The sequence below is a fragment of the Agelaius tricolor genome, unplaced genomic scaffold (genome assembly GCF_023055355.1).
Source record: "Agelaius tricolor isolate 1412-34295 unplaced genomic scaffold, bAgeTri1.0.p SCAF_3, whole genome shotgun sequence".
In the NCBI taxonomy this organism is placed as follows: domain Eukaryota; kingdom Metazoa; phylum Chordata; class Aves; order Passeriformes; family Icteridae; genus Agelaius; species Agelaius tricolor.
In genome coordinates, this window is record NW_027269263.1 from 2984041 (window position 1) to 3003352 (window position 19312).

The following is a 19312-nucleotide window of genomic DNA, read 5'->3' on the forward strand; positions in this document are numbered from 1 at the left end:
TGACCCGGACCTGGCCAGCAGCAGCTCCTGCCGCCTGCGTTTCCCTGGCTGGCGGTCAGGCAGAGTCCTGGTGCGGCTCAGATGCTCTGTGTGTGGACACTGTGCTGCTGGCTGACGTCAAGTGCAGCTGGTCAGCTGCACCCATCCTCCCTGCACCCTCCTCCTGCTATGTAGGGTCATGGAGCAGCACAGCCCGCACGGCAAATGTAGGAGGTGCAGTCCAGCCCGGGAGAGGAGCCTGAGGCTGCTCGGGCTGCTGAACCGAACTGTCACATGGATACTTGTTTCCAAATAGGAATGATGCTGTTTTTCCATCTTTCCTTGAATGGGAGCAGCTTAAACTGTCTTAAAGCTGAAAGGGTCCCTCTCGTGCTTGAAGCAGCTACGGAGCAGGGCAATCTATCCTACTACACAGGCACAGGAGGGAAGCAGGGCGTTTGCCTGTGCTCCTGGATAACAATTCCTAGTGACCAGAAAAGCTAAACCAACTTGCTGTCAGTGACAGGTAGTATGAGGGAGTACCACGGTGGGTTTTGTGTCCTGGGTGGAATGCCCATGCCCAGCTTGTGGCCTTTTGTATAAAGTCAAGGAGTTTTTTCCCTGCAGTCATCCTGATTTTGTATAGGAGAAGAAAAATGATTTTCAGCAGGGCCTTGTTTGTGTGTGCATCATCTGTGGATTGACTGGTTCCCCTCCTCCCTCTCCTGCCAGGCAGTTGGAGGAGAGTTTAGGGTTACAGGCACCTGTGGCAAGGCCTCCTGAGGTAAATCGCCTCAGCTATTAATCCAGATCTGACCAGCACACGGTCACAGGGCCAGAGGGCTGGCAATCAGTCTTTTTCTGTTGTCTCTTCTGTGTCAGTAGGCTGTTAATAGGAGATTAGCAGCATTAGGGAGACTTTGAGCTAGAAATGGTGAGGCCCTATGATTTGATTTGAAGAGAAAGAAACCCTCCCACACTCCTATAAAAACAAACAGGAGAGCTGGAAATTATGAACGGCATTATAAACACAACTGAGGAAAGCACAGTGTCTAGGAAAGGTGTTGAGCTCTGTAGTACCTCGTAGCTTATCAGCAATGCTTTAACAAAGCAGTGAGGTCCATGGAGACCTCGGGTCCCAGTGTGGAGCACTCTGTTCTTATCACCACGTGCTTTTGTTTGACTCTGGCGAGACCATGACGTGCTGGAATCTGTAATTCGCTTGTAATTTCCATCAGCAGTAAATCCCCATTAAATATGAAGCTGGCTGGCTGCAGATCCCCTCAATTAGCCCAGATTCAGGGCTTCCCTGGCTGCTGGCAGGTAGTCTGCAGAGCCCAGGGCTGGGGGAAGGTGAACGCTCTCCGGCTGTGCTTGGAACAGATGGCCCGTGGTGATGCTTCGTTATCTCACCCAGCATTGTGGTACAGCATCAAACCTGGGGTTTGTTTCAGAAGTAGAACTGTTTAGAGGAGACTCACCTGATTTTGAGCCCACCTGCTGGTGTTCCTAGTCAGTGTGTTTAAATGCACTGATGTCGGATTTTTTTGGCTATATCCAAACCTATGTAAACAGCAGGTGAGAATGGTACAAGGCAGAAAAGGCACCTATGGGGCAGCCACAGCCACAGTCCAGCTGGGGGGTATCACAAAAAACAGAAGAGCCAATCTCTGTTTCAACCTTCATCACAGATGCACAAACACTGTGTGAGGGGTAAACACTGGAAATTGGGAAACTGGGAACACAGCGTTGTGTTCACAACTTGTCAAAACTTGAGTTTTACTCACATAATAGCAAAAGCTTTCCGAAACAAAGGGCAGTTTTAACTTAAGTCCCTTTCTTTTCTTCATAATCAAACAAAGTACTCGCCTTGGCAAGGCTCCTGTCAAAGAATAGCAGCAGTTACTTCGATTTAATTGTTACTGTTATAACAGTCATAATTAGTGCTGGGTGGGGCATTTCATAGCTGTAAGGTGACCAATTTGGTTAGAGGCCTAAGGCATCTTCTTTTCTTCAGCTAGTTATTATCTGTGAGAAAATACTGAAAATACTGCAGCCTGTCATCACTGTGGGTCAATTACACCCTGTTTGCCTACCACAGCATCTCTTTGCTCATCACTTTAGAGTCACAACCCCTCTAACAGTTAATACCACTTCTCAAGGCCCAGCTTGCCAAAATCAACTCTCATCCATTAGTCTCCACCTTTCCTCTTTTTTCAAAAGCAAGCCTTGTGCTCTCGTGGCTGGGAGAAAGGCTTGACACTGTGAATCCTGGAACTATTTGTACCACAAGGCAAACAAGGTGATTTGAGAAAATGGTTCTTTCTCATTTTTGCCCTAACTTCCTGACATGTCAGTATTTCTTTTCACAGTGTCTGTCCCTCATTCTGAATGCACATTTACTGTGATCTGCCTTAATTATCTCTACAAGCAGGCAATGCATCTTCTGCATCTCAAATTGGACATTTCAGAATATACTACAGAAGTTAACAAACTCTTCTCCATCTCAGTCTTCTGGTCCTGGCTCTTGCCTGGCCGGGTCTCGTGGCGCTCACAAAGCTGTGATGTGAGGCTGCTTTAGGAAAGCTGCAGTGGTAGCAGTGCCTGAGCCTCGGGAGAAATCCCCAGGGAAGGAACTGATGCTGGTGGAACCTTTGCGTCTTGTGTTTCACCCAGAGCCCTCCCTGCGTGCCCCTCTGGCTGTGGCGGGCAGAACTCCCCTGCTTGCTGTTTGTGCTCCTGAACTTGATACAGTAATTAACTGGTAATTGCTTTGTTATGAACGGCATGCGAGGTTGTTTTTTAACGTAGCCAATGAGTGTGCAGCACCTTTCTGCTGGGTCCTACCTGTTTGAGAGGTGTGCTTACACCGTGTGTAGGATTAATGTCTCAAGCAGTGTATTGGCCCTATTTCCCTAACGAGCTGATGTTCCCTTGCCCTTTGTACCTCCCTTCCTTGCTGCTCCTTCTCGTCTTTCTTGGCAATGCCAGGTGCAGACAAAGGTAGGATTAGATGTCTAATTAGTTTATGTAGCCTTAGACATACGTGGTTACTTCTTGGCACTGGGGGAAGGGCAGCCTGTGAGGATTCCAGCCCTTGTCTCAGTGAGGTTTTCAGCTTTGGGAGCAGCCTGAGCCCAGGCAGACTCAAAAGGCAGGCCAAAATTTTCTAGACACATTTTGTTCCAGATGCCTGTTCAAGGAGGAAGTTGAAAACCCAGTCTGTATTACCAAATCTGAAATAATTTCTCATTTAATGTTAGATCCAAAAAGTTTATTTCCAAAGAATGACTCAGTGTAGACAGCCTGAAAGAACTTGCTTGAAACATGGCAAAAAAGCTACTAAGCTGTAATTAATATATTTTGGAACTATGCTGTGGATGGGACAAGTTGTATTTATAATATTTTTAGCTTCTCAAAGTGAACTTTAGGCTGTAGCTCTCCTGTCTCCCACTGCCACCACCCTTCAGCAGATATAGCCAGGGAACAGAGAGGATAATGTCATTGTCTTTCCTTCCTGACAGAAGGCTTATTTGATTTGTAATTTCAGTTGTATTTATGGTGTTCCAATATATCTGAATGAAGAGAAATGGATGAGGGTAAAGCAAAGGATCAAGAGTACACTACAGCTGTGTACACCAGCAAAATAAAATCCCTCAAGAGCAAAGTAATGGAAATGGGATTCATGTATGAACTCTGACCAGACCTTCAAGGATGGAAAATGGGGTGAATTCTGCCAGGGATTGGGAACCTAATTTTTGCTCTCAGGGATAGACAGCAGCTGCCCTTACATTTCTCATGGAGTGTCTTTGTGAGTGAGAGGGCTGCATGCTGGTGTGTCAGCCTGGCCCTCAGAGTACAGCCAAGCCATGAGGATGGAGGTCACTCTAAACACAGCAAGGTTAAGTGAAATAAGGCCATGAGGAGGTCATGGTGAATTTGAAAGGGAGAGTGGATGGACAGACATGACTGATGATAGCTCTGGTTATTTGAAACAAAACCTTAAATAACTCAAATTTGTATTCAAGAGCACTTGTCCATGTCAGGACTCTACATCCATCTTTCTGTGTCAGATCAAGCAGCAGTTCACAGCAGTTCACATTTCCAATGCACTCTGAGCTGCTGGAACAGTATGTCTATTCTGAGCTCCCCTTCCAAGGCTGTCTCATTCCAAAAGGTGTGCTCACAAGGAGAAATTCAACACTAGAAAGTTAGTAGAATAATTTTAGGAGATAGAATCACTGCATCCTAAATCCCCAAAGGAGTTGACTCTCTAAATAGCCTTAGCAGGGAAGTATGCTCTGTAAATCATTGCCAAAAGTTAGACTGAAAGCATTTAAACACTTTGTGTAATAAGCAAGTAGGTTCTGCCTCGATCTTCCAAGCCACTGTGGTTTATTTTCCTAAGGCTGCCATGATCAAAGCAGGTTCTCTGGTGTTGCTGTTCATGTGGCAATGCAAGATTCAGACTGGTCAGAAATAGGACAATCGTGGGACTAAATCTCTAGAGCTGCCTGAATCATAGGGTTAAAAGAGGACTGTGAAGTACTTAATAGGCTGCCTACACAGTGCTCAGCAAGTCAGAGGTTAACAAAGGACCTTATTATTTGAAAAGATAATTGAAGCTGAAAACAAGTCGACCATCCCACAACTAAGCCGTGGAGATCATCAGTTTTTGTGAACAATGGCCGATGATGTTCGGGATTCAGTGAGTTAAGTGGTTAATCCTATACAGAAAGCTGCATCCATAATGCACTTTAAATAGGGGAAATCCACCCAATTTGACCCATGGAGAATTGCTTCCTGCTGTTATGCTGATAGATATGTCTATAAATATCATGGAAGCCATCAGCAGATAAAATCTCAGAGAGCTTAAAAGCCTCTCCCTATTAAATGATACACTGATCTCCATGAAACAGCAGGAGCCTGGGGAAATGAGCCACTGAAACCAATCCCTCTGCTCTCCCCAGAGCCACAAAGAGAAGCAAGACCCATACACTGTTTCCATCTTGATTCAGTGGGGGGGAAAAAACATCAAACCCCTCCTAGACCCTTTCTTCCTTCTGTCCAGTCTTCTCCACAAGGCTGCTCCTCACGTTCTGTGTGGGTCATTCAGGCAACCAGTTCATCAGCCTTTTGTGGCACTTTGTTCCAAGTTTGTTCTTTGTTTACACCCCTCAGAGAAAGCCTTCAGTCAGGACAGTTTGGGCACAAAGCTGCCAAGGGGTGCAGGACACTCCAGCAGGTCTGTGTGTGTTCTCCAGCACAGGCACCAAGGGGTGCCAGACAAACTTCAGCAACCACTTCTGCTCATCCTCACCTCCTTCTGCCACTTTTGGATTTTTTGCAAAAGAGTGCTCAGTGTCCTGGTTTGGGTTTTTTTGTTAGTTTGGGGTTTATTTGTTTGTAGGGCTTGGGGTCTTGTTTGGTTGGTTTTGTTTGTTTTGTTGCTGTTGCTGCTGCTGTTTTTGTTTGGGTTTTGTGGGTTTGTTTGTTTGTTTTGGGGGCTTTTGGGTTGTTTTTTGTTTGGTTGGTTTTTAAAATTTTTTTTATAGCTCAAAATCTTAAGGTTTCAAAGTCTATTGCATTATAATGTAAAGCCTGGCTTGTGATTTTCCACTCCCAGAGCTGTTGGTGCTGCATACCATGGAACATGCACATACACACAGTTGCATGTAGATTTTACCCCCTTCATTTGAGCTCTCCAGACTGCCTGTGTAATGTCTCTATATCTGTATGTGCATGCAGGTCTCAGAGCAAGCTTGCTGCCTTTCTGGTGTTTGAACTAGCTCTCCTAGGATTTAGAGATGCCAGCCATGAAGGAGTTAACCCACATTATGTGGTTCTAATTTGTTTTTTGTATCTTTCTTTTCTGCACTCTCCATTTGTTACTCTCCATTTTTTCTTCCTCCATTTTGTTCTCTCTTTTCTGCTCCAGTGCTGACTTAGTGCAAATTCCATCATTTCTCAGTACTGGAGGCTGTCACAGGCAGTTGTCCTGGGCAAACCCTTGGACATCTCTGTGGGACTTATGTGGAAAACTTGTGCTGTTAGCAATCTACTTCCAGAGTTATTAAGGACCAAGCCAATAAAGATTAGAAGAAAGCAGGGTTTCACAGTCCCCACAAACCCAGAGCTGCAAACAGTGTGAGGATACAGAAGGAAAGGGGATTATGAGGTTCTTTCCCTTCTCTCCATGGACCTTTCTGCTTAGAAAGCCCTATGCTTGTCTAGCACTGATCTAGGCAAGGAAGAAAAGAACATTACAGGGACTTTATTTCTGGACTTCTCCTTTGCTGCTTCAGTATCTTTGAGCATGAGAGTGTTTTCCTTTGGAGACTCTAGAAGGAGTTAAAATAAACTGAGACATAAGGGAAGGATCATGAGATTCACCATCCAGCCTGTCCCACTGGCACTCAGGTTGAGTTCAGTGACTCAAAGCAATGGGCTCTCAGTACCTCTGAGTGCACTCAGAGAAAATGAGTCTGCTCCCTTTTCAGCAGTATCAACAAAAGTGTTTACTGAGTTCCAAAGGGTTATATTTTTGGCATTCCTGTGGCCTGTTTTGGCTTGTTGAATGTTACTTATGAGTAAGAAGGAAAGAACTTGACTTGATGCTCAATTATGAAGCAGAATTTGTATGGCTGACAGTTAAAGGAAAACAAAACGAATGCAGTATTTTGTGTGCTTATCTCACAGGATCTGCAGAGACCATAACTACAGAGACAACTGCTTTCAATTGCAGGGATATGTCCTGGTTTTAAAAGTCATGTCTCTGGTCTCTCAAGACAGAGACACCCAAATTCAGCACTTGTACACCTGATTGTAAATGGCCTGCCCAGAGTCATAGGAGATCCATGTGGAGGTGGGTGGGATTTCTGTTACAGACAAACCTCTGCTGTGCCCTGAGAGGCCACACTGACCACAACTCTGCTGCAATTTGTGCTCAGCCCCTATGGCATCAGGAGAACCCTGCTGAGGCTTCCTAAAGGAAGGATGGAGCTGCAGATATTTCCAGGGCTTATTTGGAAAGCTGGTGTCCTGTAGGGAGGAGCTGTACCCACCCTTGTTTTGTGCTGTCACACTGAGTGAAGGGAGCCTCCATCCTCACCTCTGTGCATTCCTGGGCAGGGGAGAGCTGCTGTGAGGTAAAAATGCTATTAAAGTGGGTAACAGGGTGCAAGGTGTTCGCTGGGGACTCAGGTCCCATAAAAGTACATGTGACAATGCCAGAAAAGCTACATATTTTTGAAACAGCTCCAGGAGGATGGTGCTGCTGATTAACTTGGGCTGGAAATAACAGCCATGGTAGGCAGCACTGACCACAGCCTATGAAAGTGAATACGGAAAGCAATAGGAAGAGCCCAGAACAACAGTGGCATAAATAGTACAGCCTATTTAACAATCCCTATCAAGGATTTATATAGTGTTTACTTGTTTGAAGCACTGTGCAAAACATTAGCTGATAGATGTTAATTAATCATTCAGCTAATTAAATGGAAGTGGAATGCAAATGGTTAGAGGAAGCTGGAGTATGAAGACTTCCTGAAACCATTAAATGATTTTGCTCTCTTTGATGGAGGAAGAATTTCTTCCTTTAGGGTTTAAATGTTCTCACAGTGTGGGTGTTATTACAGTTTTAATAACCACCTGTTTAATTCCCTGGGATGGGAGATTACATGCAGTACAGCCAAGAGTTCCTTGTTTGTTTGAGTAACTTTGGCAGTTTTATGGGCCTAAAAGAAAAAAAAAAAAAAAAAAAAAAAAGAGAGAAGTATCCCCAGCTCTGTATTTCAGGGCACAGAATGATGACCAGCTTCAGGGATGAGTCGTGATATGGAGTCCCATTACACAGTGACCTATTGTTTTCACTTTAACAGTGAAAGATGAAGATGTGCTGTCATTTGATGTAGAGGAATCACTGAAATGAGCCTGGCAAACCACTGAGAATGTTGCAAGTGATAGCTAATTTTTTAATAGATTAATTCATTCCCCTACAGTAACAAGATAGGATTCTTTGGCAGAGAATCAGTCAGCTTGATTCCTGGCTGTGGCATATTTAGGTTTGTGTTATCACCCACTGCCCACACTAGTGTAGCATAAACTCCTGAGGGAACTTGTGAAGAGATGGGTTTTCAGTCATCTGGCCTGAATCACTGCCTTGCTGATGAACCCCTCAAGCTGCTGGAAAAGTCCTGTTTGATGCCAGGCCAGTATAACCACAAACCAGGCATGTAGGTCTGATTTCCTAAATTAAAAGACTGATTTAGTGCACTGTGTAAGTCAGGTTTTCAATTTACCTTCAACCTGAGAACTCAGTCTCTTAGGGCAGGTACAATACAATCAGTTGGTGATGCAGATAAAGCCAACAAAAAAAGAGAAAGATGTGGTTCTGTGACTGGTAATTGCTCTGATACCTTTGCTACCCTCCTTCCAGTCTGTGTTTCCTTCTGACCTGGGATACTGTCACTGTAAGCAGTGAAAGCTATCACAGTTCTCCTTTTTCTCTCCCTTTTCCTCTCTCTGGTTCCCCTGGGGAGAGAAGATCCTGGCAGCCAGATCTACCCCAGGCTTTTGCCTTTTGTTTTCCTGTACTTTTCTCTTGGCACAATGCAGAAGTTTGCAGTGTTCTGCTTCCACAATCACATGTTAAAATATTTGCACAGCTGTCTGATGACAGAAAAGGGGGGGAAAGAGAAAATCCACTCTTCTGTTATTTGAAATGTTAAACCAAACCAAACCAACAAACAAACAAACAAAGTTTAACATGAATTAATAGTGTAAAATCTTCCTTTTCCCCTGCTCTTGTATAACAGAATCCTTGATCAGTTTTCCTGGCTCCCCTCTGTGTGCTTCACCTGCTTTATCTGGTACTCATAAACCCACACTTTGGTGCTTCTCTTCCAATGCCTCTGGGTTCAAACTCCCATGGGAGTCCTGTGCCCACTCTGTGCACTCACTTCAGCCTGTTCTGGGCTACAGAAATAGGACCAACTCCTACAGGCTATAATCAGGCATTCTTCAGGCAAATCTCTGACTGAAGTCAGTGGAAGTTTTGGCACAAGGACGGTGAAACTAATTAAATTCCTCCTCCAAGTGTGTATATATATATATATTTATATATCTGGGACGGGGATGAGAGAAGAAAATACTGCCTAGAAAGAAAGTCCATTAATAAATGAGACATAGATGTGGGGAAGAGTTGATTGAATTATTTATAATGCAGTTATAAAATTGATGAGTTGCTGAGCTTTCCAGTAACCCATCAATAACATGCATGACCATAGCTGCAGTTAGCAGGAGTATAAACAAGCAGGAGCATGGATCTCCATGAAAATCAGGTGTGGAAACATTGGGGAAAAAAAGCCTAGCATATCCAAATCATTTAGAACAGAATATATTTGAATGTGGTCATAGCTTTCCAATAGCCTTGAAAACTGGTTTAAGTTAATTTTACCAGCAGTTCACTAGAGAATCTCAAGCAAAAACCCATCAAACGTGGGCCCATATTTTAAAAATAGAAAAAACAGCACAGACACTTCCTAACAAGCCTAACTATAGATCAGAGTGAGAAAAAAAATTAAATGTGGGTTTAAAATAAACCTGGATAGTGACACTAAGAGCAAAATGAACCTGGATGTTTGAAAGAACCAATCTTGTCAAGTATTTTTTTTAGTCAGAATGATCTAATTAGTGGCTGATGATACCAGAGCAAATATACTGCATTAGATGCCTTGGTGCAATGAGTGGAAGATTCAACTTTTCAAATCTTCAGCAGACAAAAGAAGGGGAAGTGAGCAGGCCAACAAGCACTTTTTCAGCTTTGGCATCTATAATTCACGTGCAGGGGCTGCACTCCCACTATAACAGCTCCCTTCCTACACACACAAACACACACTCCCTGCCTTTATGCTGCTCTGGGACCACACACAGCTCTGTCCAGTGTCTGTCCTTCCCATCAGCCAGCCTCTCCTCTGGGAAGCATGAATGCCTCCCCTGAACCAAGGCCCCAAGGTGTGTTTCCACCCTGCTCCACCAAGCTTGGGTTGGTTTTTTTTTCAGGTTTTTTTCAGTCTTTCTTGCTGTCCTCAGTCATGAGCTCCAGACAAAGCCTTCCTTTCTGTGAAGGAACTTCAGAACCAGGAATGTGGTCTGGACATTTGTGGACAAAGGAACATTCAATGTTTCTGCTCCTGATCATCAGGAAGAATGACTATGCTGTGTCTTTAGCACTCCAGCTCAGTTTCTGAAGTCTGTGTCTTCCTGTGGACACACATTTTAGGGCTAGCCCTCCCTTTGTTAGTGTCCAGGCTCAGGGAGGCAGTGTCTCTGTGCTGGTTGGGATCCAGCAGACAGAATGTCATTTCCAGCCCGTTAGCCTCAGAAACGTTCTGTTTGTGCAATTAGCCTTATGAGGCCACTGATGAGAAATGGGTGCTTATTAGCTGCTGTCATTTTTATACCCTCTTCCCTGAGTAATGCTACAGCAGCCCTCGTGATCCCATGAAATAGCTCTGACTGCAGGAGGAGAAAGCTGCAAATGGAAAAGACTTCTCAGTGCTGCAGGCCAAGCCCAGCCACCTCCTCTCCCCTACATTCCTCTGCTGCTTTCCTACTCCCTGAGAGCCCAGCATTATTCCTTCTCAGGACTGTCTTCTTCAGGGGACAGCTTCATTTTGAATGGCTTCATGCTTCACACCCAGAGGCACCAAGTCTTTTCCACTAAGCAAAGCATAAAAATAGCTGAGGGAAAGGGTGGGGGAGGGAGTGTCAGCAAAACAGATTTATTTAATTATATGTACCAAGCACCACTTTCCTACGTGAGACCAAGTGTGCAGCTCAGTTTCCATCTTGCTGCATTCTGATTTAGGGTTACTGAGGAAACAGACGTAAAATGCTTGTGATAACTTGAATTTCTAGAAGATGCCTTCATATGTTTAGTACCCTCACACCTGTGTGGAACTGGGTGCTCCTAAGTCTGGCTGTACCAGTTACTGATTTTGAACAAGGCACTGTGCAGGGAGGGTGCCTGTGTGTGGGGGTGATGCTGTTAAATCCAGCACCTGTAATCAGAAGGCTCCAGACTCCCTTAGGCTGGGCCTAGATGGACTTTCCTACTTCACAGAGATACTCTGCACTGCCAAGCCCAGTGGTGTTGTCATGGCCATCACCGTGTTTGGTGATGTTCTCCAAGTCCCATTTAAGAATCTTGTAAACACAGGAGAAATTGAAGGATTTTTCTAAATCAAATTAAGTTTTAATTCTCACAGTATGTTGGAGGAAAGCTGGAAAACTCAGTCTGAAGGCAGAGGCAAAGATAAATAAAAATATTAGAATTTTTACTTCTTTTAACGAGTGAGATTTTTTTTTTTGTCTCCTCAGAGCTTTTATAATCTAGTTCAACTCTTTTTAGCTCTTCTGGCTGATACTGCTGTTCTTAACTAGTCCCATCTCTGTTGCTGCAGATTGTAGTGGAGCAAAAAGGTACTTAACCCCATTGTCATGATGGGATCTTCAACATCTGGATTTTGGCCCCTGGAGGCCTGTCCCTACCTAGCAAGTTGGGATGAGCCACTGTCACAGATTGCCCAAACAACCTGGGTTGAAAGTGAGGACAGGAGAGTCAGTTAAGAAAGCAAATGTGTGAGTTTTACTTCTGTGTGTTTGTTTTTTGTCCACACCACCTACGTGCACACAGAGCTGTGTTTGTTACTGGTGCCCTGAGAGAGGAAACCCATTACCTTAAAAGAAGCACTTGGCTTTAAGAGAGAATAATCAGGAAAGCAACAAAGAACCGTTAGCAACATTTTATAAAGAAGATGAGATAAATAGTCTGTCTCATAAACAAGTGGTATTATTTAACTATCCAAGGAGTTGCTTTCCAAAACAAGGCTGAATTGTTCATTGTCCAGCAAAATAACGCCTGCTTCTGCAGCCTTGGCTGCTTTTCTGACTACAGCCCAGACTCTGTAGATCTGCACTGTGCTGGACTGTCCTGCCTAACGTTACTGCTAATGTTAGTTTTTTATATTATAATAAAAATAAGTAGAAAACAGCGATATTAAGGCTCAGAAAGGACAGCACCAAGACTTTTCAGTTGAGGGGACAGGAACAAAGGAATCCTGCCGGCCCTGAGCTTCCCCGTAGCTGTAACAGGGCCTCACAGACACACTTGTGCTCGGCTCTGTTGGCAGAGAAACACTTGGCAGAGAAATCCCCTCCTGCTCTCTCAACTGCTCATTCACCTGCTCACAGAGACAAGATTATATCACACTGTCCCAGCACTTCTTCAAACACTGGGGAGCGTGTGCTCCTGCTCAGATATTCACCAGAACAAGGTTTCTTTTCTCCTCTTTTCACAAGGCATGGCATTTCTCAGGGGAAGCCAGCAGCTCTCTCGGGGTTATGCCAGCTTTCCTCCACCACAGAAACAAGATTAAAGATGCTGTAGAGCTCTGTGAGTGGAGTAACCAAGGTGGGAGGGGGGGTGTGAGGGAAATACCTTCTGCATAAAACAGCCTTTTTAAAGAAATGGGTGGGTTACCCAGGTCAGAGGAATCCTCGAAGGAGGAGGCAGTGCATCCATTCGGTGCTCCCATTGCCACTCCCTTAGCCAGCCACAGGGGACCACTGCTCCGTTGCTGTGGCAACCGTGACGACTTGGCAGCCAGAGCCATCATCACTCAGCCTCCTCGAGGCTCGGGGAGATGCTCTGGCAAAGGCTCACACAAGGAGATTCGCATGCGAGATCCCGTTTCTTTTAAATTTTGGCTTTACCTCACAGCCTGGAGAAGGAGAAAATCGCAGCAAAGAGAAGCCGTGTGAGGCAGGGCAGGGCAGGGGCAGGGGCTCTCATTTGGGTGTCTGCCCCTGCAGAGGCGGGGAGCTGGGAGCACCTGTCGGGGAGGAGGTGACTTATGTGAGAAGAAGGTCATTCCCGGTGAGTACCCACCCAGCCAGCCTCTCCTACCTTCTGCTGCAAATTATTTATTTATTGTTTGTCATTGGCCAGGAAATTACGGGGTTTCTCGTGTCTGAGGGGAGGGATTTTCTTTTGTGCTAGCTCTAGGCTTCTTGCAAAATCCGTGAGTGCACTGCTACTGGCTTTTTGTCCTAGGCATGAATTCCTGCAGGAGCTGCAGCCTTGCCATCAGCAGCAGGTTTCTTGCAGGAAGCTCGATGAGATCTGCAGTTTGCAGTGAGCACTGCACAATCCTACCTTAATGCCAGGTTTGTGCTCTAGCCAGCTGATATGCTCCTATATCAGCTTTTCCATTTAATTCATGGGTCCAGCCTTTGTTGTACAAGCTGACTTACTTGTTTTCATTGAGATTAAGAATTGAAGCAGTAAGTAAATCAAATGCTTGAACAGGTGCAGAAAGAGTATTTGCCCTGCGTAGGATAGAGTTACAAGCAGTTTCATTCTGATGAGACAAACAGATGCTCCAGATAAACTGCTGATAAAAGGAATTATTATACTGGCAAAGATCCACCACATTCCCCTGTGGCACATGGGTGTCATAGTCAAGCACACAGACAGTAGCCATGGGTGAGATCAATCTACCATGGCTAACAATAGGCATCTATAAATGTAGTCATGTTACTGAGAAGTGTGATCATCAGTTTCAAATCATGTCCTGAAAAATATTAATGTAACTTAGTCATCTGTGAAATGAATACACCGCTTTGTAAAGAAAGTAATGCATTGCAAAAAAAAAAAACAATCATAAGGAATTACAAGGGAAAAGAAATCAAAGGTTGTACACCGTAGATCTGAAATCCTGATCAACCTGCAGGTTGAAAGGCAAGGAGATTTCTTTTTCTCCAGATGAATTTGGTGCTTGTTCTGTTCCTTAATCAGACAGCAGCACTGGGGCATCTCTAGCTGTAATCTCATTAAGACTATTAGGCTGTGATTGTGCTTGTGGTCTGTTGCTGGCATGCATTTGGGCAGACAAATGGTCCTCAGAGCTCTCACAGTTGAGAGATGGGGGTCCCCTTGTTTCTCATGAGGTCTGAAAATCCTGCATCCTTGACTTTGGAAAGGCACAGTTTGCAGAGCAGCTGGGAAGGGAACAGGGACAGGTCACTCAGCCCAGGCACACAAGGGCAGTTTGTGAGCACAGCCTCTCTTGGTGTGATGGGAGTCACGTGTGGGCACGAGAATGGCACAGCACCCTCCCCTCAGTGTGTAAATAGCATAAAGCTGTGCCTGTGTGAGTGTTGGCATGACAGCCTGGGCTACTACAGAGCAAAAACAGAAGTCAGAAATTAATTATGGGCTCCTTTCTCCATCCCCAGAAGCACTCCTGTTTCTGCTTTGTCCTGCCTGTTACAACTAACACAAGCATAGTAGCTTCTGTTTAGTTGGCCTCTTTGACCAAACTGAAACATATTTGGATGATATTTCGGGAGTCATTTAGAACTGTTTTCATTCAATTTTAGCCCATTACTCCTCATTACAATTCCAGGTGACACCATAAATACCTCTAGCTCCTCTTCCTCATCCCTGCATGGCTCAAATGCTAATTGATAGTCCTGTTCCTGGGCAGCAGTGGAGTTTGAGTGCTTCTGGAGGCCAGAGGATTTTTGCAGCCCCCTGTGTGAGCCCTGCACATGTGGATCTCCTGCACACAAACCCACAGCAGCTGATGTCATTGTGCATGAGCCTGGGGAAGCAGGCTGCTGAATGAGTGCCAGTGTACCACACAGTTCATAAATATGGAAAAGCAACGGGCCCTAGCCCAACAAGCTCGGATTCAGAAACATTTAGCAGATGTTCTGGCTATGGGGGAGGAAAACAGGAGATGAATAACTACAATACTGCAAGAGCAAATACTTTGTTGATGAAACTGCACAAAAATTAGAATGACAAACACACCCTTACCAGGACTTTGACCTATCTATAAAACAACATCAACATGTTTTATTAATAGCAGTTCCACATTCTCAAGATCAATAAAGTGACTTCATTGATTTACTTTTCCCTTTTTATTAGTACTTCTCTAAACAGTGATGAATTTGGATTGAACATAGGTAGAGTCTTTTTTATAGCTTGTCAAAGAAGAGTTCCAGTAGCTCTGATAAAGCATTAAGCTTCCCAACCAGGACAACACAGCTAAAGAGAGCCTAACCATGGTTAAGAGTTTGAAGGAAACTTCCAAATCTGTTTGGAAGGGGTTGTCAGCTATTTCCACAACACCACAAGGGAGCTGCTCCGTACATTTCCTTAAAGGAGTAAAAAGCTGTTGTTTTATAAACAAGCATAGTAAACATAGCTCAGGCTCTCCCTAATCCAAACTCCAAATAGTAAACATGCCTTTTCGACCTTGATGCATGCTCTGTGGAGCAAACCAATCTCAGCTTTACAGGCAGCTCTTGTGGGGAACTTCTGTAGTCCAAATTAGGTGAAGAACCAGTGAAGGGTCTCAATAATGACCTTGCAGGAGTTGCCATTACATTTCACCAAGGCACATTTGAATCCATTCCCTTTGGTCCTTCTTGGGGACTGTCTGAGTACAAGGAAATGCTGTACCTGTGATTTTTTTGGTTGGTGTATTAATTGTAGGCCAGCAGTCTAGTAGTACTTCATCTGGGTATGGTGTTCTTGAATATCCATATTTTCTTCCTCGACAAACTCTTGTCTTACTGCTTTGGATGATCTCATACCTCTTTACACACTTGAACTGCTATTCCTAAAGCATGAAGAGAAACTCACCTGGGCTACTCTTCCCAGCCTTGGCATAATGTGCCATTTTGGGAGGGAGTTTTCTGCACTTGTGTAGCCTTTGGTTTGTGTTGATTCTACTTAAAGCTTTACAGTATAGTGAAGTGAAAGTGTGTGTTTCTCATCAGCTTCTCATATGCCCACAGTCCTGACTCATAGCAGCAAACCCAAAGCTGCAACTTTATATTTTACTGCTTGGCAAAATCTGTGAGCAGTGAAATTGTCTGCAGTGTGTATGCACAGACCCAGAACCTCCCTCATTCTTAAAATAGTTCCAGATGCTGAAGTCTATACTGAACACTCAGCAGATTTGCATGTAGCCCCAGAGAAACCTTCCTTATTACTTCCTATCAGAGCACTTATTTTTTCAGCATGATGGGTTAGAAATGTTTATCTACATGATCAAAACTCACTGGCTCTGATGGGCTGGCTTTTTATTTTCCTCTTTAACTGCAGAAGTTTTTACCTACAGGAGATTCTACTTAGCGAGCCAAGAGATAGATTTTTTTTGAAGTGAATTAGACTTGTATTTGTTTCCTTGCAACCAAACAACACCAGCAATTTATTTGAAACTCAGCTCCCAGCTCAGCACACAACATCAGTCAGGATTAGGGTGTGCATGTGTGTTCAGGGGGTTGAATACATCATTTCATAAATATTGCAGCTATTCAAATGCCTGTGCAATGAATAATCACTTGCATCAGGAGAATGCTGGGTGCTTGGTGACTTCTGCCTTTCATTTGAACCACAGATTGAACACTTGTGCTCTTCCTTAGGAAGTCAGTGCTCCAGAACAACTGGACAGAAACCAGCAAATTTTAAAACCTCTGTAGACTAGACTAGTCCTTCAGTTTCTTCTGAAAACAGTTCATCTTTTGGAAGCTCTTAGCTGCTCATTTGTATACAGATTACTCTTACATTTAAAAAAACAAACAGGTTTAGCTGTCCCAGTAAGTGTGAGCATGAGAAAACAAGACTATAACTCATCAAGATCCCCATTCAGTTTCTTACAGCAGATGGCAATTCAAATACAGTGACTTTTAACAGAAACACTTGTGCACAGGAGAAAAGAGTTCCTGTTAATGGAGAGCATCTCAGGGGCTTCAGAGGCAGTTTGGTTTCATGTTGTGGCCTTGACTTTTACAAACTGAAGCAAAAAACAACAACAACAAATCCTTTGTCACTGTAAATGTCACACTAAAATGTACAAACGGGAGGGAGGTACAGCACACCAAGTGCTCCTTCCATTCTGCATTGCACTGGTAAGGCCTTAGCTGGGATCACACTGCATGCTGTTCCCGCAGAGAGAAATTCAGGAAAGACATGGATTAAAGTGAGAGCCACCAAAGGGGAGCACCATGAATCAACAGAACCTCACCCAATGTAAACTAGGAGGACAGACAAGAAAAAATGGAGATTTAGGTCTGGGGAATGTGAAAAGTGACATGAGAAATCTTCATGCATCTAAAAGGCTGTTGCAGCAGTGAGAGGAGCAAATGGGTTTTTTGTCTCTGTTGGGTAGGATGAGAAGTACATGTAAATTATGGTAAAAGAGATCCAGCTTTACCATTAGGGGAAACTTTGTAAAGGCAAGAAGAGTAAATCATGAGAGAAGAACATCTTTCCTGGATAGACTGTGGTGTCTGCACTGGGGAGGTCTTTAAGAGGTAAAACAGATGGGACAGAGATGCTTTCACAGGGATGGAGTTAGATGACCTCTCAGTATCCCTTCCAGTGCTCTAATTTGGTGATCACCTCCTTGTCTGAAAATCTGTTTGCTGTGTTTTTACTTCCTGTTTCCAGATGTGGGGACTCTGCTCTGGGACAGTATGCTTCCTGTGGAACTTGGTGCTCTTGGTTAAAACAGATTACAAATTCCCACAGGAGCATGCACCTGGCTAGTCCTGAACCTTGGAAGGTTGTCAAAATAGAATTTAAGATTCCTTGGCTATTTTTACTGTGAAAATACCTTTGATTTCCTAGCGATACCAAAAACTTTCTTGAATTTTCTTCTGTAACTTGCCTTCCTTGTCTGACTGGGAGCAACACCTGGGCCTTACGAGCCTTCAAAAATTTCTCTTGGAATACATAAAAAAATATTTTTCTGTATATTATTTTCCTATATAGACTTATTTTTCTATAAAATTTCTATTTTTTCTTATTTTTCTATATAGACTTTTGAAAATGGGACAGTGTGCCATACTCTGACTTTATTTTGAGCAGTAGCAGCTCAGCTCCTTGAAAAAGCTCAGTCTGGAACCACAATATTTTTCCCTGGGTTGGTTTGGAACTGCTTCCTCAACAGCTGCTCTGCTCAGTAGAGGTCACTTCTGGAGTGCCAACAGCCAGTTTTACAGTGCCTGCAGGCAGGAATTCACAGGGAATCCATCACTGCCTGGCTGGGTACACTGTTCCCTAGCCCGGTGCAAACCAGCGGTTCTGTAAAACCCTCGGGGGAGATGATGGTGCTGGGCTTGCCTTGCCCATCACCAGCCTGGAACATCAGGCTTCTAACCGAGCTGTGATTTCAGCTGTCTTAGCTAGTTTTTGTGTTGCAAAAGAGCCCATTTTGTACTGATGTTGCAGTTTTTGTGAGTGTGCTTTATTGGCCTAAAGTTCTGTACAGTACTGCCTGCCACCCTCCTCCCACTCTGCCCACCACGTGATCCCGGTGACAAGGGACATGCAGAGGCACTACAGTCCTTTGTTTCTGCTTCAGTTCTACTTGTTTAAACCCTTCCTCTTGCTGCAAACTTCTCTGGGAATCCAGCAGCATAATGATGCAAATAACCCTGTCATATGACTTAGCCTCTCTGGTGCTGGATTCCAAAATATCGAGCCAAGACATACAAGCCTTGCTGTGGATGCCATAGGCAGCCTGATGCTAGAGTGCAGATGGCTCTGCAGTTCCCTAATGGGAATTGTTTGGGTCCTTATTAGCACTTTACAAAGGTTTCTGTTCAACTTGCCAGCTCTCCTCCTGACTGTTCAGAGTGCTCAGCCAGTAATCACTGCAAACTCTGTGCGAGTCAGGCCCCGGGAGAGCATTTCCAAACATCTCCTCTATCACTGTGTATAAACCCCCTCCTCCATCTGCTTTCATTTTTCTGTAATTAACACACCCCCAGCCTGCATCTTTGCAGGGGAGGACACCTGCAAATGTTGGTTTTGAACAGATAATGGGAGGTGAATCAGCAGGCAGAGGCTCTCCCGTGATTGCAACCAGTAGCTCTAATTTCTCTGTTCATGGAAACTCCATCAGTAAACAGGGTGGGTTGAGCCAAGTTTAGATCAGCTAAAGGCTTTCCTCCATCTGTTCTCAGACATGGATATAGATAGTGAGTTGGGAATTGTGCACTTCTGGCTGATATTTGTCATACCCCACTGTAGTAAGAATTTGCTCAGCCATATCATTAACTCATTTTATGCATCTCTTATGAATGATATCTGCTTGGTGCTTTATTCTGTGTTACTACAATACCTGACTACTTTTCATACCAGAATCTCTAATATGCTATGGAGACCAAAACTTCTCTTAAGGTAGGGGTTGCAAGGCTGTGGCTGTGGTTGGACATTTCTGGGTTCCTCTCAGTGCTGTCTCAAAGA

At 44.3% G+C, this 19312-nt stretch overlaps 1 protein-coding gene across 21 annotated transcripts in view; it reads left to right on the forward strand.

The window, feature by feature from the left end:
- The window catches only part of MICAL3 (microtubule associated monooxygenase, calponin and LIM domain containing 3), a 174203-nt gene that overhangs the window by 847 nt on the left and 154044 nt on the right, over positions 1-19312 (forward strand). For 8 of the 21 annotated variants that reach the window (XM_071422147.1, XM_071422156.1, XM_071422154.1 and 5 more), the window contains exon 1: positions 12625-12919. The exons of 1 other annotated variant lie outside the window; for it this stretch is intronic. The gene's annotated coding sequence lies outside the window, so the exon portion shown is untranslated. Of the gene's footprint in view, positions 1-12618; positions 12920-19312 lie in introns of those variants that run through there. 12 more of the 21 variants (XM_071422155.1, XM_071422153.1, XM_071422161.1 and 9 more) reach the window with 5 other exon arrangements.